The 19,539-nt window shown below is 36.3% G+C and overlaps 1 protein-coding gene across 8 annotated transcripts in view; it reads left to right on the top strand.

Moving 5' to 3' along the window:
* CACNA2D3 (calcium voltage-gated channel auxiliary subunit alpha2delta 3) overlaps positions 1 to 19,539 on the top strand; it is a 518,406-nt gene that overhangs the window by 74,910 nt on the left and 423,957 nt on the right. Inside the window, exon 1 of one of the 8 annotated variants that reach the window (XM_032193910.1) lies at positions 5,296 to 5,396. The exons of the other annotated variants lie outside the window; for them this stretch is intronic. The gene's annotated coding sequence lies outside the window, so the exon portion shown is untranslated. Of the gene's footprint in view, positions 1 to 5,295; positions 5,397 to 19,539 lie in introns of those variants that run through there. 8 annotated transcript variants of the gene reach the window in all.

Here is a 19,539-nt window from a genome sequence, read left to right as displayed (position 1 = left end):
AATGGTCTGTAGAGGTAGTGGTATTAACACAGACATAAAAGTCAACTGAATAACATTTTTCTTACCTTCTCTTTATCATGATCTCTTTTCTTAACTTGAGACAGCAAAATATTGTTAACTTTTTTACCTGTATTTGCTATTTGCTTTTTCATTATATATTTATATAAATAAATAACATACCTATTTTATATATTATATATAATATATATATTACATATATATATATAATGTGTGTGTGTGTGCTGAGCCATCTGCATGCTTTCTGATGAATGTGGTTGACCCAATGAGCAATGTTGAAGGTAGGTGAGAATAGTTTACCTATAAGGTAAATGAGGGTGGTGAGTGGCAATTTGGGGTGACCTGTCCACAGGTGGAGTGTTAGTTGTGCATTGGTGCTGTGCACATGGAACTGCCAAGCATGTCGCTGCTGCTGGTTTCACCATGCTACCTGTTTGTCTGCTGAGCCTTCCCCACCTCAGTAGAGTAATAAGCAGCTATAGTTTTAAACAGGTGAATTACAGCATCTTGTGAACGTGCAAAAGATCTTAATGTACAAGCTGATCAGCACTTCATTTTCTAACACTGGATTAGTCTATTTGATAACTCAGCTTCCTATGAAGAGGATGCAAATTTTCAAGCACACGCTTCGGTCTTCCCGGAGGTCCTCCTTAATAAGCACTGTGTGTAAACCAGGCTTTCTAACTAACCCATCTTGTCCTGCTTTTAAAAATAACTCCCTCAGTATTTCTGCACTTTCCTGAGCATCTTGCTTCTGTGATCTGTGCTTTTACATTTTTTCCCCTTTATTTTAGTCCTGGCTAGTGGCTCTGGAGTTTGGCAATTTCCATCTTCAGAACGAGTCGAAATAGCTGGACTGTTTCAGCCTGCTTTGACTCCAGTAGGCTATCTGCCAATCTTTCTTCTCAGATAAGGTATAGACTCAATGACTGCATCCATACAGCCGTATGACAGGCAGCTGAAAGAGCGGCTGTGAGAACAGCATGGTCTGTGATCTGTTCATTTTCCATTTGTGTGACTTCTTTGGAAAGCAGCCTGCCTGCAGGCTGCAAGTCTGAAAATCCTGGGCAGTGCATTAAGGTACTGAATGCTACTGTATGTGGAGCTGCCAAGCACACTCAGGTGGGTGACATCTTCTGTGGTCCCAAAGGCGTTCTACAGCTGTGTTTTCAGGCTAGCTGTCTATGTATCTAGTTTGAGAGCTTCTCACCTCTGAGAGAACATGCACAGTGAGCTTATGCCAGCATGACCTCAGTAAGACTCATGTGAGTGCTTGCCATTTGTTTCTGGTGATGTTCCCTGCTAAACTGTTCATCTATTTTTTCCCCTCTAAGCACTGATGTTATTTCAACCACTGAAGACTCTGATGACTTCATAGGGTACAGACCAAATCTGATACGGTTTCTCTTATTCCACTTGTCCCCTTCCTCCTGTCTCACTCTCACTGTTGATGTACTGATACTTGAAGGTAACCTGCATTGCAATCAAGTTATGTTTCACACAACAAATGGGCTGCTTTGTCAACACAGGAAATCCATGGAACTCTTATCTTTCTATTACTGTCATTACTGTTAATAATAATTAAAAGGTTTTTTTCAGGAAAGTTCAGACTAATGTTTAGATTTTCTTTAGAGTCCAGTCCCAATGTACCTCATTTCATGTGTGGTGGGCACTTCACTCCACCAAGTTGGGAGAAGGAGAAGCATTTCAATCTTACACTCTGTCACAAGGTAGGGTATTTCAAGAAAACATTTATGTGTTACAGTGTTAGAGCAGGCAAAAAAAATAATACACTGGATCTATAATAAGCTCTTATGAGCTTGACCTGTTTAATACTGTTTCTTCATTTTTTTGGCCATCTCTAATACAGATGAAGAGAAGTGTCAGTTTATCACTGTGAGAATGGTAAAGCAATTACACAGCCCTTTAAGGCACAGTACTTGGAATCTTTGTGTTTGATACAAGACTTTCTTGTATCAAACTTAGAGGCTTAAAAACATTTCTGAAGTATCTTGATTTTTTTTTCTTTTCCCGTGGAACTTTGTTCTTGCATTTACTGTTTTTTGTCACAGGATGGCAGCATGAGTAAGACCCTAGGAAGGTATAGCAGTGAGTTCTTTTTGACATTTTAAAGATTTGTACAGGGTTAGCTTGTTGCTCTTAAAGGTGAGGGTTTAGACATAATTTTGATTACTATAGACTGTGAACACCTGAGTTTCCAAAGCTTATACACTGTTATGTAATCTGAAAAGTAAGCTATGAAGGGATGAAGTGGATAAACTTATCATTCAAAAGATGACATGTACATTCAGATCAAGCTTTTTAAACAATGTGAGCTTACTTCTTATATTTTGGTCTTCTATTTTCCGGATTAGAATCCAAGGCTCACTTTGAGCATGCTTGTGTTTGATTTGGAAATCTTGTTCTGTTACCAGGCTACAAGATTCTGTGAATGTATTTAAAACAAACAAACAAAACATAAACCAAACAAATGTAACCCAAATGTCTGGATCCCTAAACCCCAGGGGAGTTTAGTTTTTCATAGGACTTTGTGGAACAGACCCCTTCTAAAATCAGTCATTTGATCATTATTATTGCCTTAACTAGGTCCTGAGAAAGAGCTCTCATAAAATACTAGTTTGTGTAGGACAACTACTACTACTAGCTATACCCATGTCAGGTGCAGTGATTGTATCTCAAAAATGTGCTATGTATATACGCGTGCGCATGTGTATGTATATATATATATACATATGTATATATATTTTTATATATATATATATAAAGAAATAGTAAAAAAAAAAAAAAAAAAAAAAAAAAAAGAGCCTGCAAATCTCCTCAGCCAAAAAAAAGTACCTCCTTTTCAGATGAAGTATCTCTTGAACATTGTATGCATATGTTCTGATTCATGCAAAATCATAGATCATTTTTCTTGCCAGCCATTGCATTTGTCTTTGAAACTGTTGGCTTAAAAACATAAGATAGGAATGGATGGAAACCTTCTTTCCCTTCCTGACCTAATATTATTAGTTTTTGTTTCTGTTACTTAAATCTAAACTCTTAAAGAGCTTAATAGCCTTCATTTACTCTGAATTATATTCTCTGCTGTTTATCATCCTACTTGACTGTTATATGTTAGAAGCTCCTCTCAGAAAATTTAGACTCATCAATGCTTATTCCAATTCTGAGAGACATGACAAAGTCTACCTCCTTGTATGGACACTGGACTGCAGACTGGGATTCTTCTCCCTATTTCCATAGGTAAATTCAGTATGAAGATCCTAGGACATGTCTATTTGGCACATTGCCTTCTCTAGTAGAAGTTCAGGACCCAGCCTGAACAGTGCAGTCCAAAGTTCATCTGCACCTGCCGCAAGCAAATTGTCTGAAATAAAAATATTTGCCTACATATCTACACAACTTCCAGAATCGCTGTAGCAGTTGTCTGTTAACAATTTTCAGTGTTATGTTCACAAAAATGAAAAAAGGCCGTCTTATTGAAACATCTTTTCCTGTCATGCTTTTTATCAGAGATGAATGATGCTTTGGGCTGGGGTGCAGAAATGTTACAATTTTGGAAGGGGGTTTACTGAAAGAAAAAACAAGTGCATGTACATAATGAGCAAAATCAACTCCATGCACTTTCTAGCATTTATTTATGAATGCAAAGTAACTGATTTCCCAAACAGCTAGTAGAAGCGCAAATGCTATGTAATAGATGGTGATCTCTATTTTCTTTGCTTTTCATAGGATCAAGAATGATTATTATAGGGCATCTGCAATAGCAGGGGAGGAATTGGTGAGATGTTGTTAGGTTTCCCATGAATTTTGGGTAATACATGTGCTAACGCACCATTCATTGTGATTCTGGCTATGTAATCTCTCATCCCTTCCAGACTTCTTTCATATCAGGTCTTCATTTGCTCTTGCAGACAGTAAAGCACTTACATCTCACATAAAGCTAAATCAACCACAAAGCTAACAATGTCTTTGATCAGTGCTGTGATGTTTATTAGTCACTTTCCTTTTGGGAATTGCTGTGTCCTCTTGAAAGCATCAAAGAATTCTACAGTAATACCCAATCCTGCATCCAACCAAGACACCCCGAGGGCTAAGGCTGTGCATTATTCCTCCAGATGCCATCAGTGCTGGTCCTGAGCCTACGGGAGAGTTCTGCAAGCAGCAGCGTGGTGCTTTTCTCCTGCTGCTAGGGATCTAAGCAAACTTGCTCTGTAGTGCTCCCAGCTGTCAATAATTTTTAGAGGCCTAAACTGTATTGCTCACTATGCAGATTTACGTTTACAAACTCTATTGCTTTGTCCATTTTATTCTGTGAGTGGTTCATGTCCTTCCTATTCATTTTATGCATATTGAGTGTTATTTCAGCTCTAACTTGATGTTCTTGCTAGTAGTGTATTTTGTATTCATGGAAAAACGTGAACATTTCATCTATTGATGCTGTACATGTGCCTATTAAATATACAACTAGCATTTGAATATATCCCCCAACATTGTTAGGCCTCTTCAAATGATAATGTGGCCACGTTCTTCTGTGAGGCTGATAAAGCATAAGAATGAGTCTGCAATCTTCAAGGATCTGTATGTTTGCTAACAGTGACCAGAAATTGAAAGTAATTGCTTCCATTACTTACACAGTGAATAGCAGAGAATGTGTGGCTTCATTATGTTCATTAGTTTATACTTGTAGATCACAGCCATTAGCAAATCATAGCATTTCAGTTTGACAGGCTGTTTGGGGAGCTCAGTCCCTTTTCCATGGTGGTATCATGAGCCGAAACAGAGCAAAAAATACTTGGCTATTCTCCAGACACTTCTGTGGGAAGAAATATGGAATAAACCAGAGGCTGAGTTTTAAAATCTCTAGTTATTCTGTACCAGCTTCTTCACTAAAAATGGCTTTGTACAGTACAACTTATTATGCAGTGGTAAAAATACATACACATCTTCTTATTGGCCTCTCAAGAACTATTTCTGCTTATTTGGAATGAGGTGCAAGCATAAGGAAGTTTGCCTTTAATTTCCCAGGAAAGAGAAATTATTCTCACTTTGTGTTTTTTTGTTTAAAGGTTCTAACAGTAATAAATGATGTTACATGAAAGTGATCTCAGTGACTCTAGCACAACCAGAGCTGCAAAGTCTGTTTATTAAGACTCTTTCGAAGGCAGGAGCTAAGAATAACAAAAAACACATTAACATTTATTTCCTGATCTGCATTTTCAGCATGTCTGCCTGCTTTGTGGAAGCAAGTGGCGAGGACCTGTATGGAACAGCTAGCAGTCCTCAGCAGGATCACAGAGTGCTCTGAGTAGTCTCACTAAAAATACTAATGACACAAGAAGGAAACCAAGTACCTACTGGTAATGTATATTCTAGTGAGTGAGTTACTTGACTATAAATAGTTCAAATGCGTAACAGTTGCAAAATGGAAAAAGATTAACTGAAGTGTAATATTAATTAAGCATCTACTTTAGGCTTGTGTAGAACTAATTTTCAGACGGAACTGGGGAAATCCACAGTGCAAGGTTCTTGAAATGTTTGCCTTGACATGATTCTGGCTCAGTGAAATCAAATTATTGCAGAAACTTTTGAAGGCACTTTTAAATTTACCAGGTTAAAAAAGACTAAGACATTAAATAGAGAAGATAAATTTGTGAATGATCAAATATTGAAAATCACTCTTGCTATTTTAGCTATAAACCAAGCCAGACTAGTATCACGAAACATCTGAAAATTGCCCTTTTCCCTCAACAGCTTGACAACCATAGAACTCAGTGCTCAAATTGGTTAGCTCCTTTGCTTAAAGTGGGATTTTGGTCTATAAAGTGGGCTGTAAGCAATAAAAATGACAGCATTTGCTTTCCGAACAAAAGGCAACCAACCTTGTTTTCATCACTCCGCTCAGTACTTTGACCAAAATGTCATTTTAGATGTTCTGTATGATTCCAAAGAAAATTATCAGCTTTGAACATGACTGCAGAGTGGGGATTAATTCTGTAATATCTCTTTCTCTGCATTTGGTGGTCTCTAAAAATGCTGTTGCTATTTGACATGTACTGAGAACGAGACTATATTCTGAGTCACCAATTGATACGCTAACTTTGGCATAGCTGTCAGGTTTACCCGTGCTTTGGCCTGTAGCTCTTTACTTCTTGCTTCTTTACTTGCCTCTGTTGGCATATTGAGGTTTTGTTGTTTTGATGTCCCTGGGTAATGAATACCCGGATAATGCACGCTGTACTTGTTTTTTTTAGAAATTGATTCCTCTGTAAGAAAGTTGCTTGGCCACATTTGAAATGGTTTTCATAACTCTCCTCTTCCCCACTTCCAGCAGAAAGTATTCTTCTGAGTATGTTAGTGTTGTGCTGAGGAGTTGCAATGGTGGGAATTGGTTGGGGATGAAGAAGTGAAAGGATGGACTTTTAAAAATGCTTGGGCTACTGAGGAATGGAAACCACAACATTATCTCATCTGCTTTGAGACTTAATATAGAGAAGCAAGGGAAGAAGCAAGAGAAGCAAGAATGCCCATATATATATGGGCATATACATACAGTTCTTGCATTCCTACTGGAGACTGTTACTAGGTAAGGAGACAGCAGATAATTAGGGGCAGCCAATTTTTACAGTTGGGTTAACTTCCGGAGAATGTGAGGAAGAATGCTGCCTTCTTGTACAGAGAGAGACAGTGGACTCCTGCTAGTCTGCTGTCCAATGAAGGTGAATTAACAGTTGCTGAATTTAGCTGACTTAAGAACTGATACTTCATAATGAATCTGAAAAGGAAGTGGCAAATTCTGACAGGGTTATGTAGGTAGGGGGATACAGAAAATAAGTGGAAAAGGACACTTGGAGTAAACAATGTTTCTTCCTGTAGTTTCTCATCCCAAGCAACAATCCAGAACTGTTCGCTGCTTATTTATCAGTGTGGGTGACGTACCTTGCTTGCAGGTGAGGTAGTAACGATCTGGTGAATGCTTTTCAAGTTCTTGCTGCCATTTTGTCGAATAGCTTTAGAAGTCCCAGAGCTGATTTGAGCAAAAGATACTTGCTATCTGTTCTCTAAATTTAATTTGTAAGAGAAAGACCCGAAAACTGACTCCCCAGAGGACAGGGAAAATGAAGCTCAGTGCCTAGTGGAATTTATATACAGATTAACTTGAAGAAGTAAATACCCAAGAAGTGCTATCGCATCTTTTCAGGGGCAGTTAGCTGCTACAAAGTGAGAGATTCTCTTTTATTATGGGAGTATCTGTCTTCCAGGCTTGCATTGATTTCTACACTGTAGTTAATGGTGTCCTGAATATTGCTCCTGAAATATGTGAAAAACTATTTGAAAAATTATTTCATGTTGGAGTATTCATACCTCATTACAAATTGGAAAATGGGATCATTCGTTCAGGTATCCCTTTCTGACCATTGAATTCTTAGTGAAAGCCATGTGGGGAAGTAATGTATGCAAAACAGATTGTATGTATCACTATGCCAATATTTTTCCTATTGAAATGTATTAGAGATGAAAATTGACTCTGAAATCTAAATCTCTTGTCAATTTTCTACATAAAGTAGTGTTAAACTGTATAGTAGAAATTCAAATCTTTGGTATGATATGATCTGAAAACTATAAATGTTAAGTTTAAATATTCCTAAATGGAGCTTTGTTTTTAGTAATATCTATGATTATAATATTTAACAGTGACTGGCTTTTTGTTTGCCTAAAATTATATTCTTTTTACTGGATTTTATTCTGTAATCTCATGAGAGAGAGAAGACTTTGATAAGTTTAGAAATGTGGGATTCAAATCCCACAGAACAGAATTCTAGTTCTGCGTGTACTGGGATAGTTGAATGCAAATCAAGTATTTAAAGATACTGGATTTTATTGCTGAGAATCAGACAAGACTAACGTTCTGTAGATTTTCATGTAAGCACATTATATTTTGTCTGTAATGTAGTATTTTGCCTGTAATGTTTAAATGAAGAACAGGATTCGTTACTTTTATTGTATGTGACTTGATGTATGAGAACACTTCTGAGGAAGGGAAAAGTGTTTCACTTTTTTTGTTTCCATGTAAAAGCATCTGTATGGTGAGGCATGACTGGAGCAGGACAGACCACACAATGTGAGCTACTTTGCGCAAGTTCCAGTGCTCACTGATCCTTCTGCCCCAGACACAGCAATGTTTTGTGAATCGAAACTTCTATACAAATGAGGTTTTTGAGGAATGACTTATGTCATGAAAGGAAATGGAGAAACAGCCTTTTAAATTGTGTATGAAGCTCATCTGAGGGTACTAAAGTCACTAAAAATTATGCAACTTCACTGGACTTTGCAAAAGGCTCTGAAATTTTTCTATCAAATTTAAAAATTGCTTGATCTAAACGTTACTTGTTTTGTTTTACTGAAATAGCATGCTCAGCTATTACATATCAGTAAGATATATATTAAAAATATATATCTTACTTACTTTATATATTAAAAAAAAAATAAATCAACAACCAGTGTTAATAGTGGTGGAATAGGTACTTTTATGCGCTTTTCTGGGTAGCAGCACAGAATTGCCTTCTCAGGATGGCTGTGTTCCATTGCTGTTAGCTGCTAGATAGATGATCTAAAGTGCACAGGCAAATGCATGTTCTGTTCATGAGTGTTTTCCATACTGAACATCTTTTATTCCAAAGAGCAAGCCCAAGGTTAAGTTACTTCCTTGTGTCATGTGCACGCCAGTCCCAAGGCCCATTGTCAGATTTCTTTTTATCGTGTTCATTCACCTGTATATCCTATGAAGGATTACAGCGCTAAATTGTTATACTCTACGCTCAATGCCATTAATCTTGTGTGAGTAATTTAACTTATTGCAGGTTATTAGCTGTTCACCTTGAAAACCTGTGAATAAAAAAAGAAAATTATACTGATGCCTATATATGAATTGATAAACTAGTGGCTGAATTATGTAATTGTCATTAACATAAGAAAAAAGACAATGTCATTTAAAGTATTGTTTTAGATTTACTGTTACTTAGTAACTGAAGTAAATTACGCACCTTGATCGTTTGAAAGCATATTTTCTCTTCCTCACTTTTTTCATCACCACATACATCTAAAAGTTTCAGTTTTTTTTTTTTTTTTTTTTTTTTTTTTTTTTTTAATCGAGGGGTCTTTCCTGTTGTCCTTCCATTATCTTCAGTTTCTGACAGTGCCATACGTTAGATTCTGGATTCTGGAAACTAAAAAGCTTCCTGAACTCATCAGGCTTCTAAGGAAAGAATTACTGTCCCTTATGTGTGTTGCTTTGTTTTTTATACAGGAAGAATTTAGCATTGTCACTATCAAGCTCTAAAATTTTCTTAGGAAAGAATAAATTAGGAGTATGTACATCAAATGTTGCCTGTTGATTCAAAGTGTGAAGATCAATTTACCAATTTGTTAATGAAAGATAAAAAAGGGAACTCTTCAGAAAAGAATGGGAACTAAAAAAAAAAGTGTTTTGTAGCTTATATTTTTATTTTTTATAATTATTTATATTTTATATAATAAAATAATACAATTAATATATTATTAATAATTAATATGTTAATATTAATATATTTATATAATATATATATTTATTTATATTTACTTGTCTTTTGGGAAAAAATGGTGGCATAATTCTTTTGATTTAAAATGAGAATCTTGAATTATCTGGTCTTGCTTTCTCTTTGCAGTTCAGTTTCTGTTTAACTATGTAATATCTTTCACATACTTTAAAATTTACAGGGTGTAATGTTTTATTGTACTGCAGTTATTGAATAATGGAATTGTAACTGACTTTACAGTCATTGCAGTGTATGAGAGAAGTAAGGCTTGCTTTGGAGGTGTGGTGATTATCTTTTTTTTTTTTTTTTTTTTTTTTATGGTGGAAAGGTAGCATAGAAGGTGCATAGAAGCACCAGGCTATGCTTATTTTCTCCCTTCATTTCTCTCCTCACCTGGGCATCCACATTCTTGACCTCTTCTTCTTGTGAAGTATTCTGTCTTGAGAGACAGAATACTTAGTCTTAGATCTTAGTTGACACACAATGATTGCAGCTAGTGAATAGGAGATTCAGCTAGGATTTTGTGTAAGTGATTTATTTCTGGTTATTAATTTTTTTCCTTATCTCTGTTGTGGTTATGGACATGAGTATTTGTAAAGTACTTGAAAATTGAGGGGAAGTGTTTGAAAAGTATAGAGCATAGACATTCTTACATTCTCTGTCCGAGCCTTACAAAGGGATTAACCTTCAAGGCAGTCTGCTAGGATCAGTTCTGAGAAAGTAGTGAAGGATTTCAGCTCATTTAACATGGTTTGAAATTTAGAAGAGGCTTCTCAAATTAATTATATTTTGAAAAGCTAGATCTAGCTATATTGGCTTGCTATCTTTTGTACTAGGCCATTGTTTTTTTTTTTCCACTTTTTTTCACTTTATTTTTTTTTTCAATTTTATTTCACTATGCATAGTTGATATACTGTTTAATATTTTGGAGTGTACAGAAGGGTCTGTTATCACTTATAACTTAAATCCAATTTATCCCAAAGCATTATTCTCCAGAAGTGCTGTGGTCTCTAGCATATCATTCCATTTCTGTGAAGTTTTAAAAATATTTCTGAGTCCATTCTGAGCTTTCCCCAGTGAAAAGCCTGACCGATGGTAGGGGGAGTACCCCAAATTTCCCTGGGAGCAAACCTATTATTGCTGTTCTGCTCTCTTTGTAAAGAAGTTTGTGTACAGACAGTACAGACAGTACAGAAAGTACAGACAGGCAGCGACTTTGCTGTGCACAAATCCAGAAGTAGAAGTCTTAGTATTCTGGGTTCCTGCAGTTCCTGTGCTATTTGTACAAGGAATCCACATGTCTGGTAATGGAAATATTTTCTTCCAGTGATGTTGAGACTGTTTAGGCACTGACCTTTTTTGCCGTTCTGATCACTGCTAGGAAGCAGTGTATTGGGAAGTTTTCTCTATTAGAATTTTGTGTTCTTCAAAAGAGAAAGCACACCCCTTACCAGACTTCCTTGGATGGTTCTACCTGGGAATATCAGGTGTGATTCCAAACGATGTTATTGATAGAGTATGTGGCTGTATTCCCAGTATTAAATTTAGCCTAGTACTACTTCAACAAGGATGGGAACTGTGCTGTAGGCAAAGTATGCAGTTACTGCTTCCACTTGCATGAAGTTTCTGTTTCTTCTCCATAGTGTTGCCTCCATCATGAATTTATTGCCTTCTGGATTGTTGCAGTGCTGACCTGCTCTGTAGAATCTCCTATTTCCATTTGTTTGTTTTTCTTGCGTGGTGTGAAGATGAAAGAACAAACAACAAGTGGTTCTAAAAATATGAAAAAGCTCTTGGGCTTGACAAAAAATAGGAACTACTCATAGATTTCATAGATTTGTTACATAAAAAATATCTTCTGTGTAATATAACATTGTGTGCACAAAACCATTGAGCTTACAAAGCACCAGTGCTTTTAAAAACTTAAAACAAAAAAAAAATCAACATTCCTATGACAGTTTAAAATGAAATACTCAATTTATTCTATGCTTGAAAAGTGATCTCAACAGTCCCTATTTAAAAACAAACATAAATAAAATCTTGAAGTGAGATGAATAAACTGCAAGTTAAAGGGACTGTATAAATCTGCTAAAACAGACATCTGTTCATATAGAAAATTCATGAGACTGATCTTTGAAATTTTTTCCTCTTCTAAAATAAGATGACTTAAGGAAAAAAAATTGTATTTTTCCCCAAAGTTGAATTATTCTGGAATCTGATTAGACAACTAAGACAACAAAGCAATGTTTATATTTGACAGTTATTAACTCAGGAAGGCCAAATGCTTTTTCCAGGCACATACTGTCTGTAACTCTCCCTAGTCTGCTTATATGTATATATGTGTGTGTGTATATATATATATCAGTGTTTCTGCAGACTAGAGAGAATTACAGATAGTATGCATGTATGTATATATATATATATGCAGAAGGGAGAATATTTATAATATTTATATGTGGCTTGAAGAAGCTTTCTTTAGTCAACCTTTGTATCTCCAGTTTTCCTGCAGGAAGATATTTAAGTCATCACAGAAATGCTACATGTAGAGAAAAGAGATTCAAGACAGCTTTGTGAATTATTGCTCGGTTTGACAAATCAGGATAATGTGAATCAATGACTTACTGATTTTTGTTTCCTATATTAATGTAATTGTCAAGATTTAGCTAGGATTCCCCTCCAAAATTGGAAGCCAGTTATTGTGGGATTCTAAAAGTACATCTAGAATTCCTGCTTTGGATTTTCTGAAGTTTTGATTATGATACTTTTTGCAGAAACATGGAAGAACTCAAATGCATCAATGTCTCACATGATTAGTTTCTATTATATGAAAATTCATCTGCTCTGCCATTAGAAGATTGTTCTCAGTTCTAAGTAGCAACTGTTTTCTATGTTTAACCCAATAATGAAATATTTCCCCACATGAAGTATCCCCTTAGTTAATGCCAGTTTAATAATCAGCATTGAACATGAAAATTAAATAAAAATGGTATCAGTGTCATGTTCCTAAAACAAACAAACAAAAAAGCTGGTGGGGTGTGAAAATCAACAAACACTTCTGGCCTAGGTAACTGCGTAAAGTCTAATGTTAAATTGGACATCTTAATGTTGAGTCATTTCTAATTCTTTATTTTCTTAAGCCCTGAGTTCTAGAGCACAGGTTTGACAGGCAGAAATGCAGTAAAAATTGGGGAAAAAAAAAGTATTAAAAAAATAATTGTAATCCTTCACTGCTTGTTCCTGGGTTCAAGCTATATTTCTACAGAAATGGGAATAAGACCAAGCAACTTAGTTGTGTTGCGGGCTGAGTTCCTTCAGCTGTGTGAGTTAGTGAATGAAAAGATGAACAGATTTAAAAGGAGTTTAAAAATATTTCTTTGTGTTACTTCAGCCCTTCTAATTCTTGAAATCTTAAATTTTAGGTTTAAAAAATAAATGAAAACAGTGTTCCTCCTTGGGATGGCATATTTTGTTATAAAACAAGGAAGATTTAAAAAACATGCCTTTCTTTCATTAGCTTAATATTAGTACTGAAAGCAATAGCTTCTTCAGGGAATGCAGTTAAATGGAATAATATTCATGTGACCAAGGACAATTTTAAATGTGCATTTGGTTGTATGCCTTACAATTGGAAAGTGACATATTATGTAAATTTTACAGTTGATCAGTATATCCTAATACATTATGTATGAGCGAGTTCATGCATCTCCTTGTTCCTTCTGATGACTGTTAGAGTTCATCAGAAACCAGAAGAGTGAAGAGCTACACTACAGCAATACTCTGCAAAGTTGAAGTTGCAACATTGAGCTGTTGCTAGCAGGCTTTGCAAGAAGTGGGTCAGTTCAACAAGTAACACTTCCAGTCTTGATCTGTGTCCATTTATCCATTTCCATTATCATTTATCAGTTAGCTCACAGTGAGGAAAACTTTGGGAGTATGCTGAGAAATTGTATCTTTCAAGGGGATACACTACTACAAATGCCACAAAAGGAGAAAGCAATGTCTTCTTTCTCTTCTGTCCTTCTCATTTTCTTATTACCTGCTAACTTACAGCAAAAGAACAAGTCTGGTGGTTAAACCAAGTCCTATAGAATCACTCTTTACGCAGGCTGGAAGCCAAAAGGGGCAAAGGTGATGGTAGGTTTGCTGGGGGTGGAACAGAGAACAAAAGTTATTATGCTGTACTGTTAATCTATGTTAGGCTTAAATCTTGAAAAACATGTAGATCTGTCTTTCCATCTCAATAAGGATTCAGTAGAATGAAGAAAGGTAGAGAGACAAATGTGTAATCTGCTGAGAGGAATGGGACACCTTTTTGGGGGAAAACTAAGACAGGCATAACTAGCATACAATAGAGATGAAAAGGAGGGAAGGGTGGCTTGAGAGCTGTATAGAATCACTGACAAGGAAAGTGATGGAGAGGTTATTCACTGTTTTTCTTAACAGAATAGTAGAAGAACTTTGAATGAAATTCAATTCAAAGATATTTTCATTAGACAAAATTAATCTATGCAATTCCTTGTCATGGGGTATTACTGATGCTAGTGTGTAAGTTCAAAAAGCAATTAGGTAAATGCACACAGGAAAAGTCTATCAAAGAGTATTAAATATTAAGCAAATACTATTTTTGTCTTGAAGTTCTTAAATCAGATTCCTGTTGCCTGGCAGAATATTTTGGGAGAATATATAAATATATACTTGATTCCTGTGGACTCCTTGTTATGGTCCGTGCATCTGCTGCAGGATGCTGTGTGGGTGATTACTGTGTTCATCTGATATGGCTATTCTTACGTTCATAATGATTATTTGTTGGATGCACCAAGCCAGGTACATCATTTAATGCTGACTCTGGATGAGTAATTCGTGATTGTTTCAGGGCAATGAACCATATGGGAGCCCAGGTGTAACTTCCTATGCTGAACAGAAACAAGTCCACAGCATGTCGCTGTATCTCGGATTTGTTTCTTGACTGTTTGCCCTTCATTACAGCGCTTGTGTGTTGGCTTGCTGAGTGGAGAGAGTACAATTTAAGCATTGCATTAAGTTTTGGTTACATACACACATTTGGTACGTGTGGTCTTTGATTGATGCACACTGGATTAGAGGAATGATGTATTTGCATTGCTTATCTCTTCACCTGCATGGCATCTTGCATGTGCATAAAAGGAAGAAAATAAAATGGGTATTGCCGTTTTACTGTAAACTGTACTAAACTATTTTTACTGCTGTTTCTTGAAGTAATTTACCATGCTTTTATGGATTATATTTGTTAGTTCAATTAGTTTATAATTCCTTGATAAAAAACAATTTTAGACTGACTGTATGGAAAGATCAATTAAAATTATTTAGCTATAGAAAAATCTAATGACAGCTGAAAAAATGCTTGAATCACAGGATCATAGAATTGAAGGGGTTGGAAGGGACCTCAAAAGATCATCAGGTCCAACCCCCCTGCCAAAGCAGGTTCCTTAGAGCAGGTTGCCCGGGTAGGCGTCCAGACAGGCTTTGAATATCTCCAGAGAAGGAAGACACCTGTAAGAGTTTATTTGTTGAAGACACCTGTAAGAGTTTGTTTCACCAACAAAACTTAATATGCATTTAGAGTTGAAAGTACATCCGCGAAAACCTCCTCCTACAATGAACCTGGAAGGGAAACCGGCACTGCTCAGGTGTTGTGCATGTCGATGCACTGGGATGTGCAGCCTGAATGGAGAATTCCACATCTGAATGTTACTTCTTGTGTGTTGTACAGCAGCTCCTTGCTATGTATTGCTTACAATCATTTTTTGTTTAAAAATATATAAATTAGAAATACAAGCTGACATGGTGAGTCTTTGATACATCATTAAAGTAATTTGCAGTCTGTTGCTCTAAATAGACTATTAAAAGTCATGCTGTTTTCCTGATTAGCTATCAGTAGCTTCTTTACATTTTTCTTCCAGCTTTTAGCTAAAATAGCAGAGCTGTCTACAGTTAAAATTAATTAAAAAAAAAAAAAAAAAAAGCACTTCACAGTATGTATGCTTTTTTTTTTTTTTTTTTTTTTTTTTTTTTTTTAACCTTCTGTGCAGTTTGTTAGCGGAGAAGAGTAGTAAATCAACTTGAATCTCGGCCCAACAACTGACGCTTACAATACTTATGCCATGCTTATTGTATGAGAAACTAACTGTAGCATCATTAATCAAGCTGTCAGGTACAATCTGAAAGTCCTGTATTTATTACATAAAGAGGAACTCCATGAAGAAATGTATCCCCTATGATGAATGAGCACTGGACACCAATTATTGTGGTGCTATTAATCATTATAACCATGGACAACGTAGATGGGGATTGTGAACTTAAACTTCTGTGGGGAAGAAATGTGACTGTTAATATTCATATTCAAAGCTCACTTTGTGAGCTTCAAGGCTCTTTTGATGAGATGACAACTAGAATTGAGTGTTGCCAGATTAACTTAAAAACACTTTAATGGAAAGTGTGATGGATTTGAAATTTTCTTGCCATGTGTGCTCTGTGAACACATGCATCATACTGACTTTGTCTTTCACTGTTGTCTTTGACTTCAAATCTTACATTTTAAGTATTTTCTAGTATTCTTAGAATGGTTTGTAGTTGTTTTTGTAGTTGGAAAATTTCTCATATACTTTCAGGATGAAAAAAATATATTCCCAAATGACAAGAATGGGATGTAATATAGAATAATCATATGTTCCAGCTAACGAGTAAATCTTTGCAGATCTATTTAATGAAACTTTACAATATGAAATTGTATCAAACTGTTTTCTTGTATGGTAGGAATAACTGTGGATTACAGTTTTTCAGTTAACTGAAGTATTCTGTAAATAGTTCTGTGGCAGATGCTTTCCTGTCTTATTCTTCCCATGATTTCTGGAGCTTTCTGTATGAAAGTGAGCCACTTAATGAGTAGCTCAATGCATTTAACACAAGTGAAAATAACTGTAGAGGCAGTGGATCTGAGTGGTTTGTTGCTGTGTAGCACCACTGCAAGGCAGTCACTGTTGTCTAAATGATGTATAAAAAAGTGTACTTCCTAGTTCAGACTGAAAACAATATTGAGGTAAATTCCAGACTTTTCAGAAAAAGCTGTGAAATCATTAATACATATGGAAATGAGACACTTCCTTCTAAAGCAGAAATGTTACAAAATGGTTCAGATCACTTAACAGGTCTGCATGAATTATTAAGCTCCAAAATATGCATTTTGCCATGTCTTTTACTCCAACAGTAGCTTCTGAAAGCCTTTTTCCTTTATTAATTTCTCTTTGCATTAATTCTCATTCACTTCTGATATTTTTAATATTATGCAAATATAGGTATTTGGATGGCCAGTGCTGTAAACCAAATACTGATGTTTAAACTCTCTTTGATTTGTCTGCTCATCCTTCTCAAATATTTTCAGAAATAACTCTGAACGTATTTCTGCCACTGCTCAATTTTGGCCTGATATACACAGAACTATGCTCAAGCATTCTCAATTTTTTTAACAGGATTTGAGTAGAAACCCTTTCTGTTGCTCTGCCTGTACTTTTCAAATTATCACTTGAATCCTGAAGAGTTTTCAGGATTTCTTGTCCTTTTTCAGCTTGCTGAAAGCAAATGTTGCCATCTGAATGTCTCTGCAGAGAAGAACCCAGTCACATGAGGCCACTTTCTGAACAATTAACCACAGAGCATTCAGCCAGAGCTGAGCAAAGCCCCAGTCAGAATTAATTGCTAAAATTATATAATTACAGCTGCACTGAATGAGACTAGACCACAGCATCTGTTCCAGCCTCAACTGCATTTATTATTGCTTTTGGGGAAAACTGCAAACTAGGATATATTCTTTACTGTGCCTTTTTGTGAATTACTAAATGAATTACTGGTATATTTAACAGGGTATTCTCAAGTGAAATAGGTATTTTAAAAACACCATGTGGTGATAAAGTTACCAAAGAAAGTTATCATTCAAATTATCACTTAAATCCTGAAGGGTTTTTAGGATTTATTTTCCTTTCTTGTGTTACTCTCAATTTTCAGATTGCTTATTGTAACTGGAGATTACTTTTACGTAATCATAAAATAAAATGGTGACTTAAAAATGAAATCTTCCTGCATCTTGAGTCCAAACACAGTTTATCATGCATAAAAACAATATTGCTTTAAGTTTAAATAGCAAGTGAAATAGCATGGAATAGGATGCTTTTGAATCTACAATGATAATGTGAAGAAACAACTGAAACTACCAATAGTAAGCCTCTGATTTTCACACTTGCTCAGTTTTCATAATATAAAATTTGATTTTTTTGTGTAATTTAAAATGTATGGAGGGCAGTTTATAGTTCTAACATAAATATTGGTACATAAGCAGACCACATTTCTGGGCAGTCCTCTCCTCTGGGCCATAACTGCTGAACTCAAGATATCAATGTGCTCTGCTCATTAGTTATTTAATGGCTTTGCTTATCTGGAATCAAGTTGTGGCAGAATGGGCACTCTGCGGGCTGTCATGAATGGTGTGCTCAGAAGAGAAACACTTTTTCTGAAAAAGCAGCATGAGGAACTGAAGCTTCAAAATACACAGTGAGAAAGGCAAAGCTGAGTTCAGTTGAGTGCCCTGCTTGTATGACTAGTCTTACTGTCCTACCCACTGGGTCTACCTCTGGCCTCTCAAGCAAACAATCAGGAAATGCATGCTTCCACCCTAATGTTTCCAGTTTTATGCAATCAAAAGGTGTGAGATCATCCCCTTAAACAAGGGAGACTTGAGTACTGAAGATGAGGCCAGTAGGTTGCATCTTCTCACTTTCTGTTTTTTAATCTTGAGGTTGAACAATTTTCAGGATTTCCTCTATAGTCATGAAATTGGTTTAGATTGAGTTCTAATTGAAAAGTGTGTATATATGTTCAACAACTTTTCTTCCAGAAAATGAGCCTTTAAAAAGGCATCAAACAGCTTGAGATTTGCTATGCTGAATAAGAAAATTTGGCACATGCTGTTCTGTTGTGGAAACTCTAGGAGTTCAGTGTTGTAACACAGCATTTATTATAGCTAATTTTTACTATCAAATATTTCAGAAAACTTATCAAATTTACAATGAGTATAATTTATGTTCCAACCCAAAACTGTAGGTATCTGCAGCTCACATAAACATTTAATTCATATCACAGAATCACAGAATTTCTAGGTTGGAAGAGATCTCAAGATCATCGAGTCCAACCTCTGACCTAACGCTAACAGTCCCCACTAAACCATATCCCTAAGCTCTACATCTAAATGTCTTTTGAAGACTTCCAGGGATGGTGGCTCCACCACTTCCCTGGGCAGCCTGTTCCAATGTCTAACAACCCTTTCGGTAAAGAAGTTCTTCCTAAGATCCAACCTAAAACTCCCCTGGCGCAACTTAAGCCCATTCCCCCTCGTCCTGTCACCAGGCACGTGGGAGAACAGACCAACCCCCACTCGCTACAGCCTCCTTTAAGGTATCTGTAGAGAGCAATAAGGTCGCCCCGAGCCTCCTTTTCTCCAGGCTGAACAAGCCCAGCTCCCTCAGCCGCTCCTCGTAGGACTTGTTCTCCAGGCCCCTCACCAGCTTCGTCGCCCTTCTCTGGACCCGCTCAAGCACCTGCATGTCCTTCTTGTAGTGAGGGGCCCAAAACTGAACACAGTACTTGAGGTGCGGCCTCACCAGAGCCGAATACAGGGGAAAGAGCCGAGTACAGGGGAAACATGATTGTGTATGTTTTATGTGTGAGGTTGGTAATAGGGTTAAGGGAGAGGATATCAGTTCATTGGTTGTAGGTATTTACTTACATAATTATAGTTTCGTTCTTGTTTTAAGAATTCATTTTATTTATTGTCAGGTAAGACGTCCCACTTTTTTCTTCCTACTTGTCGTGGTTTAACCTGGTGGTTAAACACCACGCAGCC

Source organism: Aythya fuligula, chromosome 10 (assembly GCF_009819795.1).
Source record: "Aythya fuligula isolate bAytFul2 chromosome 10, bAytFul2.pri, whole genome shotgun sequence".
In the NCBI taxonomy this organism is placed as follows: Eukaryota; Metazoa; Chordata; class Aves; order Anseriformes; family Anatidae; genus Aythya; species Aythya fuligula.
This window is presented reverse-complemented; position numbering and strand designations above follow the sequence as displayed.